The sequence below is a fragment of the Mustelus asterias genome, chromosome 3 (assembly GCF_964213995.1).
Source record: "Mustelus asterias chromosome 3, sMusAst1.hap1.1, whole genome shotgun sequence".
Classification (NCBI taxonomy): Eukaryota; Metazoa; Chordata; class Chondrichthyes; order Carcharhiniformes; family Triakidae; genus Mustelus; species Mustelus asterias.
Window position 1 is genome coordinate 96011095 of NC_135803.1, and position 23150 is coordinate 96034244.

General features: G+C 43.5%; 1 protein-coding gene across 2 annotated transcripts in view; it reads right to left on the reverse strand.

Moving 5' to 3' along the window:
- Positions 1 to 23150, reverse strand: part of dag1 (dystroglycan 1) — a 116518-nt gene that overhangs the window by 55836 nt on the left and 37532 nt on the right. Inside the window, exon 1 of one of the 2 annotated variants that reach the window (XM_078209380.1) lies at positions 12295 to 12532. The exons of the other annotated variant lie outside the window; for it this stretch is intronic. The gene's annotated coding sequence lies outside the window, so the exon portion shown is untranslated. Of the gene's footprint in view, positions 1 to 12294; positions 12533 to 23150 lie in introns of those variants that run through there. 2 annotated transcript variants of the gene reach the window in all.

The window sequence follows — 23150 nt, forward strand, 5'->3', positions numbered from 1 at the left end:
TATTTGGTAGCAAATGCCACTAGCTTTCGGAGCGCTGCCCCTTCATCAGGTGGAGTGGAGAAACTTCTTACTGTGTTTACCCCAGTCCAACGCCGGCATCTCCACATCATGACCTCCCCTGTAGCCAGTGAGGATACAAAGATTTCTCTCAAGGCCCCAGCAATTTCCTCCCTTGCCTCTCTCAGTATTCTGGTGTATATTCCATCAGGTCCTGGAGACTTGTCTACCATAATGTTTTTCAAGACCCCCAATACCACCACTTTTTGATCTCAACATGACCCAAATTCCCCCCCAGACTCATCATCCACCAAGTCCTTCTTTTTGATGAATACTGACACAAAGTACTCATCCAATACCTCGCCCATTTTCTCTGGCTCCACGCATAGATTCCCTCCCCTGTCCTCGAGTGGGCCAACCCTCTCCCTGGCTACCCTCTTGCTCTTTATACATGTATAAAAAGCCTTGGTGTTTTCCTTAATCCTGCTGGCCAATGACTGTTCATGACCCCTTTTAGCCCTCCTGACTCCTTGCTTAAGTTTCTTTCTATTTTCCTTGTGTTCCACAGTTGCTTCATTTGTGCCAGCCTTAACGAATGCTTTCTTTTTCTGACTAGGCTTACAATATATTATCCAAGGTTCCCAAAACTTGCCATACTTTTATCCTTCATCCTTACAGGAACGTGGAAGGAGGTAACTATTGCTACTGATACTTACATATGACTTTAGCACAAGTCTCCCAACACTGTTGCGTCACTCAGTTATCAAGTCATCAAACTTGATCAAAAGGAAATCAGTGAGGGATATTAGCGAAGGTGAGCGGGATACTTTTGAGGCAAATGAAATCAGCATCTAGTATTCTCGAAGCTTGCTGGAACATTGCTAGATGAAGAGAAAGACTCTCCATACCACCTGTGTTATACCCAAGTTAGATGTACAATGCAGTGAAACCTCCATTATCCATGCTCTGATTATCCACATTCTCAATTACCTGCTAGAATTTTCAAAGCTATGCTTGACACTTTGCCTCATTGCACAGCTCACTAACACCAATTCCTTCCCAGCTGACAAATCAACCTTACAGCCCATGAAATATTAAATTTGGTTTGTGTTCTTCAGATTGTACTGTTCTTCATTCCTGAGCCCAAATGTCTGACACCGTAGTATTGCAAGAACTAAAATTTGGGTGCTCTCAATGATCTGTTAATTTCCATTATCTAGCAGATGACAAGACTTCACTGCTGAAAGCTCCCATCAACCAATCCCCATCACTATACATTGTTCCAACGTCAGATGAGCACTTTCTACTGCACCAGAGTGCATCTTGTGTTCTATTTTCCCAATGGTTGGTGCTGAACTGAGAGTAGCTGGGATGAGAATGTTTAATGTTGGTCAACACTTCGAGGACCCTCACAGGCAGTAGAGATGACACATCCTATTTCAGAAACCTAGTTTGGGTTCGAATCCATGCAGAGGTGAAAGAACTACAACTTGCATTAATATTGTGCCTCTAACGCAGCAAAATACCAAAGATTTTTCAGAGAGTGATCAGACTCAAACTAACAAAGCCATAGAAAATGATGTTAAGACAGGCGACAAAGCTTAGACAAAAAGGAAACTTTTAAAAAGCGCTCCACAGAAAAGAGGTGGGGAAGTTTAGGGCCTAAACTAAAGATCAATGGTGAGACCAAGGGAAGTTGGGGGAGGGGGGGGGTCTATAGAAGGTACCATGGCAAATTTGGTTATGGTACCTTCTATCCCTGTATCCTATATAAATGACATGGATACAGGGATAGAAGGTACCATAGCTAATTTGCAGATGACATTAAAATAGGTGGGATAGCAAGTTGCAATGAGGAAATAAGAAATTTACAAATGGATAATAGGTGAGTGGACCAAAGTGTGGTAGATGGGAGTTTAATGTGGATAAGTATGAGGTTATCCATTTTGGCGAGTGAAAATGGAAAGGCAAATTATCTAAATGGAGAGGTGCTTTGGTGCAGAGAAATCTGGGTGCCCTCGTGAATGAGTCGCAGAAAACTGGTATGCAGGTACAGCGGGTGGTAATAAGGAAAGAAAGTGGCCTAGGGCTCAGCGCCTCCCTCTGCATCTGGATTCTAGACTTCCTAACCCACCCTCCTTATACACTTATGACTGTGACACCAAATTCCGCTCCAACTCCATTTTGAAGTTTGCTGACGATACCACCATGGTGGGTTGGATCTCGAACAATGATGAGACAGAGGACAGGAAAGAGAGAATCTGGTGAAATGGTGTGATGACAATAATCTCTCCCTCAATGTCAGCAAAACAAAGATGATAGTCACCAACTTCAGGAAATGTGATGAAGGACATGCCCCTGTCCACATCAACAGTGATGAAATGCAAATGGTCGAAGCTTTAGGTTTCTAGGTATCCAGATCACCAACCACCTGTCCTGGACCCTCCACACCAACGCTACAGTTAAGAAAGCTCATCATTGCCTCTACTTTCTCAGGAGGCCAAGGAAATTCACCATGTTCACTATGACTCTCACCAATTTTTACAGATGTACCATAGAAAGCACTCTTTCCGGATGTATTAAAGCTTTGTAAGGCTCCTGCTCTGACCAAGACTGCAAGAAACTACAAAGGGTTGTGTACATAGCTCAGTCCATCACGCAAACCAGCCTCCCACCCATTGACTCCCACTGCCTCGGAAAAACAGCCAGCATAATCAAGCACCCCATGCACCCCAGACATACTATCTTTCACCTTCTTCCATCAGGAAAAAGATACAAAAGTCTGCGATCACATACCAGCCAACTCAAGAACAGCTTCTTCCCTGCTGCCAAACTTTTGAATGGACCTACCCTATATGAAGCTGATCTTTCTCTGCACCCTAGCCATGACTGTAACACTTTATTCTGCACTCTCTCCTTTCCTTCTCCCCCATGTACTCTATGACCGGTATGTTTTGTCTGTATAGCACACAAGAAACAATACTCTTCACTATCACAATACATGGGACAATAATAAATCAAATCAAAAATTTTGGCGTTTAAGTGTTGCTGCAACTATACAAGGCATTGGTGAGACAGCACCTGGAGTAGTGTGTACAGTCTTGGTCCCCTTGAGGAAGGATGTCATGGCATTAGAGGCAATTCAGAGGTGGTTCACTAGATTGATTCCAGGAGGTATGGGGTTTGTCTTATGAACAGAGATTGAACAGTTTAGGCCTATACTCTCCGGAGTTTAAAAGAATGAGAGGAAATCTAATTGAGGCATAGACGATAAAGGAGAGAGATTAGAGCCAATGTTTCGAGTCTAGATGACCCTTTATCATGACCCTATCCACAGATGCTGTCAGACCTGCTGAGATTTTCCAGCATTTTCTGTTTGTTTCAGATTCCAGCATCCACAGTATTTTGCTTTTAAATGAGGAGAAATTACTTCCCCCAAAAGGTCGTGAGCCTGTGGAATTCACTACCGCAGAATGCAGTGGATGCCGGGACATTGAGTAAATTTTAGACGGATTTTTAATTAGTCCTAGGTTGAGAGGTAATGGAGAACAGGCAGGAAATGAAGTTGAGGCCAGAGAGGAGTTCAGCCATGATCGTATGGAATGGTGGAGCAGGCTCGAGGGGCTAAATTGCCTACTCCTGCTGCTAGTTCTTATGACTGCACAAAAGATCAGAGTAGAGTAACTATCAGAATGTTGTAGGGCTATAGAAAGTTAGGGATATAGAGTGGGACAAGGCCATGCACTAACCTAGTCAATAAGTGACTCATCCTAGATCCAAGGCTGCTTTGTTAGACAATACATTGGAAGTGTTTATGTCATCAAGAAACGATAACTCCTGCGGGTTTGAACATAATACTTTTAAAAAGCTGAAACACTCGGTTTGTTAGTTTACCCAAAACAGTTCTGACATTTATTACGAAAACTAAGTCGCACTTGCTATTCTGACACAAAGTTGCCTATTTCAAGTGGCTGGTTCTGATAAGTATTGTAGTTTAAATAGAAGTCCTATATTGCAGGAGGCCATTTGGCCCATTGAGTCTGCACCTGTCTCTCCAACAGAGCAGTTTACACAAGCCTGCCAGCCATCCAATCCCCATAAACCCATAGATTTATAAGGGGCTATCCACCTAACCTGCAGATGTTTGGATTGTGGGAGGAAACTGGAGCACCCAGAGGAAACCTACACATACACAGAGAACATGCAAACTCCACAGACAATCACCAAAGGCTGGAATTAACCCGGATCCTTGGCGCTCTGTAGCAGCAATGCTAACCACCGTGCCCCAAATTTGAAAGGAAAGAATTTAAAAATTAGCCAATTTAATATGGTACAGTTAGGTGGGTCTTTATTTCAACCAGAGAGCAAATAGATTGCAAAACAAGTTACCAAGAAATATCAATGAAGCAAAGCAGTCAGTTTGGCTGAGTTCTGGTGGATTGAGGTGCAATTCCAGACAGAATGCGGGATTACTGCAGGGTCGATCTATGAAAGAGGAGTGGGCTTTTGGGACCAGTCTTTGCTGATACATAGAATTTCCCCTTGCCTCACCCAGAGACACTACATTGCATCCTCGCACCACCCTGGCTGCTACCACTCAAACTGGGAATCAAACCTTAATTCTTTTGTGGAATGTGGGCACTGCTGGCACGATCAGCATTTGTTGTCCATCCCTAATTACCCTTGAACCAGGGGCTTGCTTGGCCATTTCAGAGAGGAGTTAAGAGTCAACCACATTCCTAAGGATCTGGACTCACATGTAGGCCAGACCAGGTAAGGATGGCAGATTTCTCTCCCTAAAGGATATTAGTAAACCAGATGGCTTCTTATGACAATTGGTGACAGTTATAATGGTCACCATTACTGAGACTAGCTTCCAATTCCAGATTTATTAATTTAAATCCCACCAGCTGCTGTGGTTGGATATGAATCCATCTGGCTCTCTAGATTACTGGTCTAGTGACATTACTGCTAACGCAGCATCTTCCTGAGAACTGAAAACCTGAGAACTACTGATTTGATACAATGCACTGAACACCCGTCTTCATCAAGTCATAGAACATAGAACATAGAACATTACAGCGCAGAACAGGCCCTTCGGCCCACGATGTTGCACCGACCAGTTAAAAAAAAAACTGTGACCCTCCAACCTAAACCAATTTCTTTTCGTCCATGAACCTATCTACGGATCTCTTAAACGCCCCCAAACTAGGCGCATTTACTACTGATGCTGGCAGGGCATTCCAATCCCTCACCACCCTCTGGGTAAAGAACCTACCCCTGACATCGGTTCTATAACTACCCCCCCTCAATTTAAAGCCATGCCCCCTCGTGCTGGATTTCTCCATCAGAGGAAAAAGGCTATCACTATCCACCCTATCTAAACCTCTAATCATCTTATATGTTTCAATAAGATCCCCTCTTAGCCGCCGCCTTTCCAGCGAAAACAATCCCAAATCCCTCAGCCTCTCCTCATAGGATCTCCCCTCCATACCAGGCAACATCCTGGTAAACCTCCTCTGCACCCTCTCCAAAGCCTCCACATCCTTCCTGTAATGTGGGGACCAGAACTGCACACAGTACTCCAAGTGCGGCCGCACCAGAGTTGTGTACAGTTGCAACATAACGCTACGACTCCTAAATTCAATCCCCCTACCAATAAACGCCAAGACAATGTCTGGAGAGCTCATAGATGCAGGAGCCTTACCGTTGCTAGGTATACTGCACATTTAGCTTCACCAGAGAGGATTCAGTGCAACATAAGGCAACGGCTCCTAATGTTTTCCCTGGTATAATGCAGAAAGTTAAAATGACATGCAGTAGAGGCACTTCACCACAACACTGGCATGCAGCTCCTTTAGCCTTAATAATCCTGGGCTTCAGAAGAATACATTGAACAGGGTTCCTACTCCTGATTAGGACCTAGCGATCAGCAGCATAACAGCTACTGCCTTTCAGAGTCAGCAAAGCTCCTTGGGAAGTTTGCAGAGTTGCACTAAGACACTTCACAAACACAAGGAGAACCACCTTACTTCTTTCAGCCATCCACAAGATCTGCTGGAAAGTGCCTTTAGGAACTTTGGATGAGGGCAGCACAAGTTCAGCTTCAAGTCTCCTCCCATGTCTGCTTAAACTGCATCTCAGTTAAGAGGCGGGAGTGAAAGTTGTTGACAAAAGGGAGAAAGAGGAAGGTTATGCTCCAATTGTTTACTTTGGACATTGGGGAGTTTCCACAAGGCATAAAATGAGGAAAGGACTTGCATTTATTGGCATTTCGCCTTTCATGATTTCAGGATGGCCAAGTGCTTTACAGCCAAGTTTAAAGTACAGTCACTGTTGTAATGCAAGAATCATGGTAGCCAATTGAGCACAACAAGATCTCATCACAGCAATGTGACGCTAGTTGAGGAATCAACATTGGCCAGAGCATTGGGGAGACGTACTCTGCTTTTCTTTAGAGGATTACAGAGGGATCGTTCACATTCATTGCAGAAAGAAAAGGGGCCTTTGTTTAAAGCCTAATCCAAAAGATGCTACCTTTGATAGCGCAGCACTCCAACAATGCATTCAAGTGTCAACTGAGATTATAATGCTCCAATCTTTGCAGTGGGACTTGAGCATCAAAGGGTTAATCTCAGGATTAGGAGCAAGCCTTTAACATGATTGTCTGGCGAATAGAAATACTGACAGTAAGAAACAGACAGTACAGGACCAAGCTGCCAGCCTGTATCACCTTCGATTCACACCGCAGCATCGACTGCACTGACAACGAGCGCACTCGCACATCAAATCATTCGAACCCACTGTGCTAGGAACTTGGGAAAAGCCGCACCTCAGTACACTAGTTTACGTCTGGCTGCTTCCCTGTTTAATGCAAGGGCCTTGAGGGACACAAAAGGGAATCATTTCAAATTTACTTAGACACATGGGTCTGGACAAAGCATCAGCTGCTAAGCGGTCAGGATTCCTAAATGTGAGCCACCACCAAGCTGGGCTCAACACCTCTCTTAAAAGCACACTTCATGTCTCCCACAGGGTCACTTAGATAACTACAAAGCGTGGAAGCGAGAGGATGGGGATGCAGGGGGCACAAAAAGGAAGCTAAATATGAGCCAAATGTACTTCACATCGCAGCTCCTGGGTGACACATGCAGAGCCCTTGCCATTTAAAACTCAACACCTCAACCAAGAAGAATTAAACAGCCCTAGAATCAATTAGATGCTGAGTAAAGCAGTCACACAAAAGGGTGCTTTCTAACAGACTGAAGGTTGGACTTGTTTGACCTTGAGAAGGGAGCATTTAATAGAACAAAATTAAAAGCAGCTCTTCAATTTATAAGCCGTGCTTTGATGCATCACCTTCTGTCAGAGAAGGCTAGAGCCTAATACTAAGCAAAACAGGGCAGGAGCAATGAGGACTTGGGGTAACACCAATGCTTCACCAGTCTAAGGATTAAAATCTCCCAAATGACAGTTTAATCACATGCCTTAAAACGCTAGGTTAATCACTGGGCACACTTAGCCTTTTGATGCCCAGAGAATGGGATTTTTCTCTTTTAAAATTGCACTGTGACTAACATGGTTAAACTTGCATTTACATGGCACCTTTCACAAAGGTAAAATGCCTGAAGACACAACTACCAATAATGGAGTGATCAAAATCAGAAGTCTGCAGGAAGCTAGAATTGGAGCAGTGGAGAGATCTTGGGAGGGTGAAAGGTTTGGGTCGGTGAAAGGTTTGGGTTGTCGAGCAATATGCTTGTGCAGTATTTAATTCATTCATTTAAACAGCATGCAATGATAGACAGTCTAGTTATACAGTTCAAAACACTCACGACCCAAGATATGGAGGGCAGAATCTGGAATTGTACTAGTGTCCGACTAAACTTCACAGTATAAAAATTTTACACTCAGGATAAACAGCAAATTACTGCAGATGCTGGAGAGAGAACAGAGTTAATGTTTTGAGTCTGGGTGACCCTTTGTCAGAGCTCAGACCTGCTGAGATTTTCCAGCATTTTGTTTACAGCTCATTAGGAAATCCTAGCAAGAACTTGGGCTGTATATTCTGCCAAAAATATTACCTTACACCATAGACAATTTAGATGTTACTCCTGGAGCCTTGGCAAGGTCCCTAATTTAAAGGTCACCAACCTGGAGTTAGAGATTTCTGGATACAAACTATAGATTATTAGAGAAATGTTGTACGGGGCAAGTCCCAAGTTTCCTTCAGTGCAAGAGTGGATCATTCTGCTCTTCGAGCCTGCTCCACAGGCCATTCACATACCACCTAACTCACCAAGCTATTGTGGAAAAACTGATGCTCCTGCCAAACTACTTCACACAGGGAAAAAAAATCTGGGCCACCCAGACAAACAAATTCAGATGCATCGGCAAAACAAAACCACTTCACAAAACAGTGAGCTATGAAACTGGGTACAGTAGCACCATGTCTGTGTTCCTGGTCTAGTGATCCCAAGGTCTGAACAAATGATATATGAAATACAAGTTCAAATCTCACCACAGCAGTTGGGGCATTTAACTTCAGTCACTTAAACAAACCTAGTTTAATCTAGTCTCAACAATTGTGACCATGAAACGACCAGATTAGATTAAAACCCCACCTGACTCACTAATGTCCTTTAAAAGGAGAAAGAAGTCCTCTTTACCGAGTCTGGTGTATATGTGGCTCCAGTGTGGTTGATTATTAACTGCCCTCTGAAATAGCAATGCAATCCATAATGCTCACAAGCTGCAGCGACTCAGGGAGGCAGCTCACCACAACCTTGGAAAGCAATTAGGGATGGACAGTAACACAATGTCCACAGCCCATGAATGAATAAATAAGAGCTTTCCCTCAAAACACACCACACTAGTAATATGCACACCTGCCTACTCAAAACCTACTCAAAATCATACCAAGCTGAATGATCAAACAAGCCCCAACCAAAACCCATCCTGAAGATCACCCCCCCCAACACAAAATCTACCCAGGAGAATTACACCAGACCCACAAACAGAACACAAACCTCTCTCCAAACTACCTGGACCCAAAGATAATTATGTACAAAGGTATCTCTCCCCCTCTGTACCAATCCACTCCAAACACCGGTGACACGGAATCAAAATTGAGTGCAAAAGTTTCAGAAGTGTTGATCAAATAGTCACAAGAATGAGCGGGAGTGAGTTGGAACTATTTTTGTTGCAGCCTCCAGAGCAGCGAGGACAGAGTCATTAATTAACCCAAGACTTTAATTCCAATGATCTCACTGCACAAGACATTCAAGCGATGATCCACACTCAAACCTGGCACACTGGTAATGTGACCTTCGGGCAGGAATAGCATCTTAAGCAATTTCTACTCCAAAAATCCAAACCCTCACACGCAACACAAGAAGAATTTCATTAAAAATATCCCAGCATAACATGTGAAACAAGACAGATGGGTGTTCAAAGTGCTTTTTCTATCATTAAATAGCCACCATATCTCACTGCCTGGAGGCCTCCCACCCAATGCATTCAACATCAGCATTTTAACATTCCAAAAAATGTTGAGTGGGCCCCACACAAATATTTGCAATGTTTTGCTTTCCAGTTACAAATCAGGAATTTCTTTACCCTTTTCAAACGAGCCATAAGGTTTATGCTAACTTGGATCAATCTAACCAGTTACTTTGTCCCTTGGCTCAGGGTAATGACTTAGACTTAACTACCAAATCTCTATACAAGGGTATGGGCTTGATAAACCCAAAACACTTGTCTGGTTTTGGTTCCCTCGCATGGTCAAGAGAATCATAGAATCCTACAATGCAGAAGGCGGCCATTCGGCCCATCGAATCTGCACTGACCACAATCCCACCCAAGCCCTATCCCCACACATTTAGTTGTTTTTGAGACATCAATTGACAGATGAATGTTGGCCAGGGCACTGGGGAGAAATCCCCTCTCTTCTTATTCAAATAGTGCCAACAAGGGCAGACTTGGTTTAACTTATTTGAAAGCTGGCACCATGGCACCTCCGGCCCTCAATTCTGCACTGGAAAAAGGGCAGCAGACACATGGGAACACCACCCCTCCAGGCCACACACCATCCTGACTTGGAAATATAATCGCCATTCCTTCACTGTCACTGGGTAAAAGTCCTGGAACTTCCTTCCTAACAGCACTGAGGAGGTGTAATTACACCACATGGATTCAGGAAGGCAGCTTAGCATCATCTTATCAAGGGGAGTTAGGCAACACCCACATCGAGAAGGAATAAATAATATTGTCCATCTAGATTATGGGGCCACCACAGATTATATACCCAAACCTCGAATTGCACCAGAAAGCACAAATGTCTGCCTCAAACTGCTACCCACTGAGCTATTCCTGACACCTCAGCAAGGAGAGAATAGAGGATTAACTCACCTGCCCACACACAGATACCAGTCCAAACATTCAGGCTGCAGGGAGGGGAGATTGGATACATGAGATTTCTAGAAGCAATGTTATACAGACATGCTCTTTATATTGATGCAACAGCGTCAGGAAGAATCCAGTAAACCACATCACTCCAGTGGGCTTAAAAACATTTATTTAAATAACTTGGTGAACTCAATTAGTCAGAAACTGAAGGCTTGATCCTACTCGCGAGAGCTAAATTCTCTGAACTTTCTCAAGGCTGATTTACATCTGTGGCTGGGGGAGGTAGTGAGGGCCGGCCCCAGACAACTGGGCCCCAAACAACTGCTGGGGAACAGGCCAAGAGGAGCACAGACCCCAGCAGGGACAGAAATAACTCCCCCTGTTCTGTCACAGTAACTATCTCAGCTAATGCATGTTGACCCAATCAGTCTTCCCAGGACCTTTTTGCCCTTAAATAAAAATAAATATTATTAAAAACACTTCACATTAAAACTAAGTCAAAGCTGAGGTTAACCCAAGTCTGCAGTCAATGATTCTCACAAGCCGAGTTATTTTATCTTTCTGCGAACACCGGAAAAGTTTAACACAGCCGTCATAATTGACCCAAGTGGAAGCAAGGGGCCCACTTTCCTCCGCATTACATCCCACCCACTTCTCTCCAAAAGGTTCTTCAACAGTAGAAATATTCACTTTCAAGTCCAACCTGGATATATAAAAGCAAAATACTGTGGATGCTGGAAATCTGAAATTAGAAACAGGAAAATGCTGAAAAACTCAAACAAGTCTAGTAACATCTGTGCAAAGAGAAACAGAGTTTGACCATGTCCAATATGACATTTATTTGGAACTGAACAATCTGGTTACATGCTTGAAAGTTAAAATTTTGCAGGGGTAGGTAGAAAGAACAGGTGGAGTGGGCACGATGGGCCCAATGGCCTTTTGACTAGACTGTAAAATTTTAGAATAACCCTGCCCACAGCTGACACGGTTAGGAGCACAAACCCAGGCCAGTCAGGGTTTTACTGCTGTCCATTGCCAATAAGCTAGGAACAGAGTAGTGATGCCCTTTGTAGGCGAGTAGATGGAGGGCAGAATGAAATACAGTGCTTGTATCAAGCCTGATGTCTGTCGCCGAATTCACCCTGGTCCAGATCCCCAGTTCATCGCTGCTAAGGTTGGGAATATTTTCCCATGTAATGCCCCACTTTGGGAAAAGCCACCACCCAGTGTGATATTAAGCCACTCAGACCAGGAAGTTTTGACCTGCACTGACTTAGCTGTTCTGAGCTCGGGTTAACGGTTGGGACTTCACAATTTCTGATCCTGAACGCTGCCAATGATGGCGGTCAAGTAAGTTTAGAAAATTCAACAATGATGAAGAATTGAAAGTGGGGCCAAGAAACCAGAGAACGGTTATAAGCATGGATAGGAATGAGCAAAAAAAAACTTATTTAGCTCTCTAAAACCTGAAGCATTCCATAACCAATGAAATACTTTGAAGTGCCTCTCTATTGATATGTAGACACAAACAGGCGTACATTGCACACAGCAAGTTCTTACTTGCAGTGAGATACATAACCACTAGTCAGTCTAATCTATTGTTGGCCCTGTTGGGATAAATGTCGGTCAAGGCATTTGTGAGAACTTCCCTGCTCTACTTCAAATACGTTACCATGAAACCCACCCGAGGAGGCAGACACTCAATTTAAGGTCTAATCTACACCTGCAATAGTGCAGAGCTCCCCCAGTACAGCAGCAAGTATGCACTCAAGTCTGCAGTGGAACATGAGCACACAATATCCTGATTCTAAATGAGAATGCTATCAAATGAGCCAAGTTGACAAAGATTTTACAAAAACAACCCCGGTAATCAGTCTATGAATTATTTACCTCCTTATACAATTCATATCCTCCTGCCACAAGTCATCGCGAGAGAGAAATCCTGGAGAGTAAAGAATGGAGAAACCTAGGGCAGCATTGTCAGAGTTTTCCAGCTGAGGCACCCCCTCTATGTGGACTTGTTGGATAATTTGTTCTACTTACTGGGAGCACAGCAACCAGCAGCAAAACAAAACACAACTCGGTCAGATCTTCCCTCAAACACTCCAGTAACTGCACACAAGTACAGCGACTGATTTAAGTCCATCAGACAACCTACCCTCCCCCCCTGCAAACACTCATGCTCATTAAGTTTCTGTACACAATTATTTGCAGATAAACCTGGAAGGCGGGGGGGAAGATTTGGCGAGGACAGGAAATATTTTGCCAAAGAAACACTTGCTTCTTCTTGGGAATGGTTAAAACCTGACAATGTGCACTCTCATTGGTGCAGAGATGGGCTCCTGTCCAGACATGCATTTTATTTCTTTGACTAATTACAATAGCAAGATAGGAGTTAGAATGGCGGAAATAAAATCACAGCCAGATCACCAGCTTCTCAATGGAAATGTCCTGGAAAGGTTTGCCAGGCCAGCAAGGTATTTGAAGTTTGTTGGCAGTGGTGCAAGACTACATACCAAAAACTGCACGCTTGGTGTAAGAGCACAGCTGAAAGCTGCAACGTTATCCAGTGCTCCTGATAAAATGCCCAAAACCAGCAGCTTACATTCACACAGATGTGAAGGTCATTGAATGCTGACTTTGACTGGATACTAATGAAACAAAATTAACCACACCCTAACCCAGCAACCTCCTCTAGTCCTATATGTTCTCTGGAAAGCTCACCACTCCTTCCAAATCTGATCTTTGAGAAACCAAAGTGGAGTATTCGGTCCCTTGAACCTGTTGTCATTGTTAGATCTTCACTCCCATTTACAACAACCACCAAAAATAATTTGTATTTATACAAAGCCTTCAATATACTAAAATAACCCAAGGTACTTTGCAGGAGTGTAATCAAACAAAGATCGACTGAGTCACATAAGGTAATAAGCCAGCCACATGGCCAAAGGTTTGGTCAAAAAACAAAGATGGAGGAGCGTCTTAAAAAGAGAGATATTAAGAAGTGGAGATGCATAGTTTGGGTAACTCACTCAGAACTGCTGAGAGCATACAACAAGATCAGCTGCATAAATACTGTGGCTATTACAGACTGGGCATTCTGCAATGTGCGGCTCACTTCCTGACTTTCCAAACTCTTTCCTTCACCTCCAAGGCACAAATGAGGGTTATAATGGAATAATCTTCACTTGCTTGGATTGGTTCAGCTGCAATAGCACTCAAAAAGTTCAATAGCAACTCACACAAAGCAGGTCGACAGCCTAGTCAGCAACTTAAGCATGCACATTGAAGCTGCAATGTGTACGTATGACTTAAATATGCAACAGCTTTACCACATGGGCTGCAGCAGTCCAAGACCATTCAGCTCAGCACCACCCTCGAGGGCAAGTAGAGATGAGAAATAAATGCTAGCCTTGCCAACAATGTCATTGTTCCCAGAATGAATTAAAAATAAACAAGTGACACAGAAACAAAGGCAGTTTTTATTTAATAAATGATTTCTTAGTTAGCAGAGAGAACTTGAGACTCGGCATGTCCCTTGCCATGACCCTATTTTGCAATAGCCAGTCAACATACAATAGGCTCATTATAAACTTTGGGACACTGTATGTACCCTCAGTTGAACACCAACGGAAACGGAAGATGCATTTTTTTTTAATACTCAGATTATAGCTGGAACGCAGGAAATAGCTGGCAATGTTTCTAAATCAGGGAACAAAGAAGTTGGATTTAGTTTGCATCTTTCACAATCGTGGGACATCAAGAGTTTCACTGTTGTGGTGTTAGAAACACACAAACAGCAGCGAGATAAAGGCAATTTGCTTTAGTGATGTTAGTTCAGGGGCAAATATTGGCAAAGACACCAGAGAGAACTTCCTCGCTTCTCTTCAAATAATCTGGTGGGATGTTATACAGCCACCCAAGGGTTCAGAAAGGATGCTGTTTAGTATCTGACTATCAGGCACCTCCTCAGTACTGAACTGGAGCATCAGCCAGATAAGAGGCTGAAAAATAAAACAATGCCAATTCTTTCAGACGTAGGTTTTCCCTTCATCTTGAGGTTGACATTACTATCTAGCGGAGTGAAATCCAGCCAGATTGAAAACCCAGTTGCTCAGTATTAAGGATTATATCGCGGATGATGTACTGACTTGATACATTGTTTGATAAAGGCAGAAGATCAACAGACCAAAGGCAAAATGTTTCCATTTAGAGGCAAGTACAAAATATTCCGAGAATCGGTTTGCTTCATAAGGACTGCGATCAAATTGGTGCTGTTCTGAAAACCAATGTCAAACAACCATCACCACCACCTTTTCCAAGCCCAAGAAGCCCCATTTGGGGTGCTTTGATATTGAGCATTTGATTCAGATCTAGCTGACCAGTGCATTCAATCCAATTGCTGTTGGTTAATTACTGAAACCAGAATACAGGAGCTGGATTTAGCAAGCAAAATAAGCCAAGTTGGCACCGGAATGCCACAACGTGAAGTACAAAAACAAGCTGAACAGCACTGCTTCACCCTAGTATTATGCAGTTTAGAAAGGTTCAGCAGCAATTACATTTTGTACATATTAAGACATATTTTGAAATATCTGCACGCCCATTAGTGTACTTCACAAAAAGCCCCAACTCAATTAAAACTTATGCTGGCGTGCGGCAGCCTACAAACAAGGGACACGCCCCTGTTGTTTTTGTCTGCTCAACACTGGATTATACACTGACAAATATGATTATAAACACCATCATCAAGTTCAACTTTTCCTCAGACTGGGACTACAATGGATTCCTGTTACTGGATACAACAGCAACAAAGACAGTGTTTCAGCAATGGTGGAAATTAAAAGTCTGTGTAATGTGCTTGAGCTTCCTACACTTGATCTTTATCAAGATCCACACTTGTTCAGGGCCCCATTTCAACAATGCAACAATCACAAATTCACAATCTGCTATGGCAAAGAACTGGGCCAAAACCTAAAAATCTTTATCACAGCACCCAAAATGACAATGGCTCAAGGATCACATTACCCACTTGCTGACAGTGCAAATTACAGGAAGCAGCATTTCAAGGGTCACTTTTCATTCCTCTGTCCCACCACTTTGCCGTTCCTGAAGATGGTGACCCTGAATTACAACCTTCCAGGTGATCATAGCTAACGCCTCTACACAAGTATTTGTGACAAGATCAGGGAATGACCAGTCAAGTCTGATCTCGTCTCACAGTGAGGACCTACTTTGAGAGTATTCAAGTAAACATCTGGATAAATTGTGAATACGATCACTGTTGGCTGTTCCACGAGCACAATTTAAAACACTTTCGCTTGTGCTCCAGGTGGCACAGTGGTTAGCACTGGTGCCTCACAGGGCCAGGGACCTGGGTTCGACTCCCGGCTTGGGTCACTGTCTGTGCAGAGTTTGCATGTTCTCCCCACATCTGCGTGGGTTTCCTCCAGGTGCTCCAGTTTTCTCCCACAGTCCAAGCAACATGCTGGTTAGATGAATTGGCCATGCTAAATTCTCCCTCAGTGTACCCGCGCAGACACCAGATTGTGGCAACTAGGGGATTTTCACAGTAACTTCATTGCAGTGTTAATGTAAGCCTACTTGTGACCTGAATAAATAAACTAACTTAACCTTAACCTCAAAGGTTTTAAACAGTTCCAACTCAAGTAGCCGTTTATGTTGGGCATCAAACACTCCCCAAGTCAGAAACAGAAATGCATTCCAATCCCACCAACCCCATTTGACCCCCATGTCCCACACCGAGCACCAATTCACCACTCCCCCATATCCCACACAAAGAAGTGGTGGGGAAGAAGGGGACATTAAGAGTGGGAACGTAAGAGTGAGAGACAGAATGATAAGTGCAGTGGCGTGCAAAGAGAGAGGACAAGGCAGGTGAGGGATGGGTAAGAGCGAAGTCCAAGTGCTGGTAAAAAAGAGTTAATGCGACCAAGATGGAGAGATGAACAGCAAGACTCAGTCAGGATCAGAAAGAGAAAGGAATAGAAACATACAGACTGATCTCAGCATCCACACTTTTTCAAAAATTACCAGATGCTCTTGCGATGTTCTGACCTTGGGTGGGGTGTGATGTGTGTCACTTGTGTCTGGGGAGCTGGCTTTGTCTCGTTGTCAGTAGCTCACAGTGTATACCATCCTCTGCAGCTCCACGTCCTGTGTGCTGGAACTCAGCAGAGTTGTAGCTCTGTTTGTGTGACGCACCCCCACCCCCAAAACAGGTTATTTGAAACCGTTGAATGGAGGTAATTTACATTCAATTGAAGTGAGGGGCTGACACTGCAGCCCCTCTGATCGTCCACGGCCAGAGAAAAGGCCCTTGTACAACTGAACAAAGAATGGCAAAAAAAAACCTTTCTGACCCCTTCCCTCTGTGGAAAAGAGTCAATTCCTCAACATCCTGTTTCTATGGTAACCAAACAAAGCTCTGATTTCTGAAAAAAAACTAATTTGCTGCAAACCCAAGGAAATTGTGTCTTTTGGAAAGGGAGGATTTTCAAATGAAAGGTATACGGGTAACTAGAGCAATTGTGTCTCATTCTGTACAACACAATTCATATTGCTGGGGGGAAAAACTTTCCTAAACTGGACAGTTTTGTGGGTGTTGGGGGTGATGTTAGAAGTAGCTGCAATTTGCTGTCCAGTAGCTTTCCCTTCCCCCCACTCATCCACCTTCTTTAGTCCGCAGCCAGCAAGGCAAAACAAAACAAGGAACAAAAATAGATCATGAGAACATAGTTTGCGCCCAACTCCAGTCTTGATTTTAATGTTTTTAAAATTCTTAAGCCAGTAACTGCACAGGGTTAGACAAACTATGTAGCAGGAGTTTACTTTTAAAAAGGTTTCTTTTAACCAACACTACTGCTTCTGCTAGGGTTGGGTGGGGCGGGAGTTTCTTTGAATTTATTCATAGCTGCGAGATCAGAAGTTACTGATTCTCACCGAGGCATTTATCCTCCTTGGAACTGCCTGTAAATGCAGTCCCGAGCCGCCCTCCCACAAGTAGAGCTACACAGCCCTCAGATTTTCCTGGCGTCACCAGGAATCTGAGACTGAGTGAACGTCTCAAAAACAAATATAAAGCAGTCTTTGAAATGTGAAGGCCACATAATCTTGCACCAGCCCCCCTCCACCCCCTCAAAAACATTAGTGATTCATGATGCTGCAATGTTAATGTTGCCTCACTTTACTGTGACTCGTGTGCACGGTTTCTGTGTCAAACAGGAAAAGCCTCCTGGAATACGTACACAATACCGAAGAATATGCTTGGGCAACACACAGAGGTCTCTCTGGCTATTGAACAGGATGCAGCACTCACGAAACAACATCACCATCCTAATGACACGTGCGTTTTCCCACCAGCTGTGCCAGGATCCAGCGCTAGGTCCGCTCCCAGAGTCCTACTACCATCCAAGAACTCTAATTTGCCCTCAACACTATACTCTTGTGCATCCCTTGCGCGCACGCACATGCAAATTTGCCTTCAACCATCTAGGTCACAAGTCTAGAGCTGTCTCCCTAAATCTCTCCCCTCTTTCAAACCTCAGGAACATAGCTCTGAACACAAACCAGAGAATGAAACAGCAAAGTAGATCAGCTTAGGAGTAGGGCAGCACAGTGGCTATCACTGCTGCCTCTCAGCACCAGGGACCCGGGTTCAATTCCAGCCTTGGGTCACTGTCTGGGTGGAGTTTGCACGTTCTCCCCGTGTCTGCATGGATTTCCTCCGGGTGTTCCAGTTTCCTCCCACATCCAAAGATGTGCGGGTTACGTTGATTGGCCATGATAAATTGCCCCAGTGTCAGGGGATTAGCAGGGTAAATAAGTGAGATTACGGGAATAGGGCCTGGGTGGGATTGTAGTCGGTGCAGACTCGATGGGCCAAATGGCCTCCTTCTGCACAGTAGGGATTCTGTGATCATTGGACTCATTGGGCCTGTGCTGTCTTTTGGTGAGTTGTACCCATCAGTCCCAATTCCTTGCTCTTTCCTTATACGCCTGTAAATTTTTCCACCTCAAATATTAATCCAATTTCTATCTGAAAGTTATTGAATCTGCTTTCACTTCCCTTTCACACAGTGCATTGCAGGTTGTAACAGTTCGCTGCATAATTTCCTTTTCCTCAGGCTTTTGTTACTTCCCTTGAATCTGTCTTCTGTCCCCAATCTTAATGCCACCGAAAACAGTTTCTGCTTATTTACCCCATCCAAACCCTTCATTATTTTCAGCACCTCTGTCAATACTTCCCTTAACCTTTTCTAATAAATACAGCTTATCCAGTATTTCCACACATCGTTCTAGTAAATCTCCTCTGGACCCTCTCCAAGGCATTGCCATCATGGATAAGACCAACAATCCTAACATCTTTGGTTGTGGCTCAGTATCAAGTTTTTGGAGCATTTTACTGCATGAAAGGTGTTCTATAAATGTCTGATGTCACTGAAAGTACTCGAATTGTGGACCCAGAGCCAAGGTGACCAGTACTATCTTGGGGACGGGGCCGGGAAAGCATCAGTAAAAGGAGGCTAAATTTATATGCATATCAGATATCTTGTAGGTAAGCATTTGAAAGACTTTGTGCAGCAGCCACCACATCAACATTCTCCCCAACAAAGGCTGTCTCTCGGTGCCATCCATAATGTGCGTGACAATGAAGGTGTGTTAATGTTTCTGTATTAGAAAGCAAGCCTGAAGCATCAGAATTGGAGCTTGTGGCATGCATCAGAAAGCTTTCTTTTATATACAAAGATATCAGCAGCTTCGCATACTGATTGCATTCATTCCCTCATTATATGTGCATTTAGTAGCAGAACTCAGCCAGCCGTCTGCGCCAAGGCAGTATTACTTGAGAGCGCCGTACACCCTACCACATTGTTTTCTTTTGATATTACTTGGGAGGTGATGGGAGTCGGGGGAAGAGGGATACGCATTGGTACCTCCTAGATCAAATTTGTTTGTGACACAGGATAGAAGACTGAATGGTTTAATCAAAAGCTGCTCAAAATGCATTGGACATATAGTCCAGCAAGAAGTCTAACAACACCAGGTTAAAGTCCAACAGGTTTATTTGGTAGCAAACGCCACTAGCTTTCGGAGCGTGCCCCGCTCCACCGACAAAGGAGCAGCGCTCCGAAAGCTAGTGGCGTTTGCTACCAAATAAACCTGTTGGACTTTAACCTGGTGTTAGACTTCTTACTGTGTTTACCCCAGTCCAACGCCGGCAGCTCCACATCATATAGTCCAGCGCCAGATAAAGAGGGCAGATGATCATTTTTTTAAAAGTCTGAACAGAACTCGAAGGAATTGAAACATTCCTTCAAACTACAAAGTGACCAAAATCTGTCAAAATAAATCCAGATATTTTTGCAATTATTTCTATTCATGACATTTCTGAGCAAAGCCTTCAGGTGGAACGCACTTCAGCCCATAATCCACCCTGCTTCTTCTGAATGAGCTCTGGGTAAAGAAAGGAGACGACATCAGATAAGGTACATGCTATTGATCACTATGGGAGAGCTAAGCAAGAACAAGATCATGTGAAATCTACCTGGTGAGTACCAAAGTTACCAAGACTCAAAGAACATAAACACTCCAGAGCCTGCTCAGCCATTCAATGATATCGCGGCCGATCTACCTCAACTCCACCTTCCTGCATTATCCCCATGTTCCTCAATTCTCTTAGCAGCCAAACAAATGTATTCAACATTTCAGCACATCCTTAGCACCCCCAGGTAAAAAATTCAAAGATCCACATCCTTCAAGTGAAGAAATATCACATCTCAATCCTAAATGGCAGACCCTCTTATTCGGAGACCAAGAGACTTGTGATCCCATGTTCTAAGTTCTCCAGTCACATGAAATATTTTCTCAGCATCTACCTTCAAGTCCCTTAAGAGTTTGGGCATGTTTAAAATTTGATCAGCTCTCAATCTGCTAAACATCAGGAATACACAATCTCTCTCCATAGATTAGCCTCATCTCCAGAAACAACCACTGTTGCACCTCCTCTAGGGCAAGTTCATAGAATCCCTACAGTGCACACGTTGATCATTCAGCCCATTGAGTCTGCACTGACTCTCTGACAGAGTATCTTACCCAGATCCTCTCCTCCATCCTATCCCCGCAACCCCATAGTTACGTTGTTTCTTGGGTAAGGAGACCAGAATTGTATTCAGTACTCCAAACAACTCTCACCAAAACTCTATGTAATTGTGGTTTAAGATTTATTTTACCTGTATACTCCAATCCTTTTGTAATAAAGGCTAGCATACCATTTCCCTTCCTAATTACTTGCTGTACCTGCACCTGTACCTTAACTTCCTAGGATGTGTATACGAAGACACCCAGGTCCCTCTGAATACCAATATTTTCCTGTCTCTGGAAAATAAAACTAAGTTAATAAATTGTTTCTGCTTTATTTTTATTTACTTTCACACTTGCCCATATTATATTCCATCCACTATGTTCCTGTCTACTTGGTGGTGTAGAGGTAATGTACGGCCTGTAGTTCAGTGACCCCAACTAATACTCTGGGGATACAAATTCAAATTTCACTGACAGCTTGTAGAATTTAAATTTAATTATCAAACTGGAATTAAAAGCTAGTTTCTGACCATGAAATTACCAGATAGTTGTAAATGTCCTTTAAAGGAAGGTAATCAACCTGGTCTTGACTACATACATCTCCAGATCCACAAAGTGGTTTATTCTTAACTGCCCCCTGAAGTGCTCTGGTACTCTCAGTTACAGAAAAGTCAAAGAGAATAAAACCAGACTGACCACCCAGCATTGGCCTAGGCACCAGAAATGGGGTTCCCAGTTGATAGCTTCAGTCGCTGGGTCAAAATCCTGGAATGACCTTCCTAACAGCACTGTATGTGTACCTACATCAACTCCATGGTCTGCAGTGGCTCAAAAAGGTGGTTCATCACCAAGGGTCAAAACATGAATGGCAACAAATGCTGGCATTGCCAGCGGTGCTCTCATCCCATGAAGGAATATTTAAAAATGTCTACATCCATTTGTGGACTATGTCTGCCTCACAGCTTACTTTCCCATTTACCTTTATTATCAGCAACACATTATCCTCTGTTCCCTCATCCAAGTCACTGAATATATGTACTAAGCCACCAGGCACAGGCTACTAACCTCAACATGACCCATTTACTCCTGTTTATTAAACCAATCCCCAATCTCACGAGCTGGTATGACACTTCACTATATGTTTTCTTTAAATACAAAAACACCACTTCCACTGGTTCCTCCTCGCCTACCCTGTTAATCACAACCTCAATAAACACTAAACATGACTGGCCTTTCATAAATCCGTGCTGACTCCACCTAATCATTTTATAACCTACCACATCCCCTATTACTAATAGGATCTAGCATCTTTCCCTATCACTGTCAGACTAACTGGCCTGTAGTCGCGTTTACTCACTCCCTCCTTCCTAGAATGTGCGCGCGCTTTTGACGGGGCGGTTTTGCTACCTTCCAATCCATAGGGGATTCTCCTAGAATCTTAAGAAATTAAAGGATGTAGGTCATTAAGTCCAGGGGATTTGTCAACTTTAGAACAGGAGAAATTAATGGAACTATTTCTTTACTAATACTAATTTAAGTTCCTCATTCTCACAGGACTCTTGATTCTCCATTATTTCTAGATTTATTTTGTGTCTTCATGAAAATAAAGTTTGTTTTGTATCACTGTCATTTCCCTCATTCCCTTTTATAATTTTGCCTGTGTCGTCCTCTAACTTTCACTTGGGTACAGAAGAATATGGGCCCAACGCAGGCAATTGGGACTAGCTTAGTGATTTTAAAAGAGGGGCGGCATGGACAAGTTGGGCCAAAGGGCCCGTTTCCATGCTGTAAACCTCTGACTATGACACGAATCTCATCCTCTTTTTTTTTTAAAAACCTGTTAAGAAAGTTTTTACAATCAGTCTTTGTCTCTTGCTGGTTTGATCTCATTCTCTTTCTTTAAATCCTCCCAATCCTCAGGTATCCTATTTTTGCCAACATTTTCAAGTTTCTTCCTTTAAACTACTTTTGGAATCATAATAAACATGAATCAGTGACTGCAAGGGGCAACAAAAGAAATCCAAGGGACCAGACAGATCCCAACAGGTCAGATCCTGCAGGCAGAAACCACAGCTCAAAGGATGATATTCCAACATGAGTCAAAGCCTTAAGTGGAGTGGAGAAAAAGATTTGAACAAGTTAAAACTGAAAAATCCCTCCACCCACTTGGATTCGTGTATTGAGCCCATATTGCACCAAAACTGCACAGGAGTAACATTCCACTCTCTGATGTTTCAATAACCATGAGGTGGGCATTGCCCTGAACCATTCTGGGTGCTAACACAGTTGATGTTTCAGGTTGCTGGCCTTTTATCAGAACTTCCGATGAAAGCCATCGACCGGAAAGTTAACTCCTCCTCTGCAGATGCAGCCAGTCCAGCAGAGTACTTTCTGCTTTTATTTGAGCTGCATCAATCTAGGCAGCATGACCTGTGGCCCAGCAAGTCAGCTTATTAGGTGGATAAACAAGGGCTTTTTGCCCGTTTTATCCTTTCATGATCTCCTCTCCCAGAGGTCACCTTTTCACGTAGGTTTGCCACTCAAAGCAGTTTTGGCCAATTGTTAGGGGACCGTAGAATAGTGGCAATGCTACTGGACCAGCAATCTAGAGACCCAGACTAATGCTCAGGAGACAGGAGTTC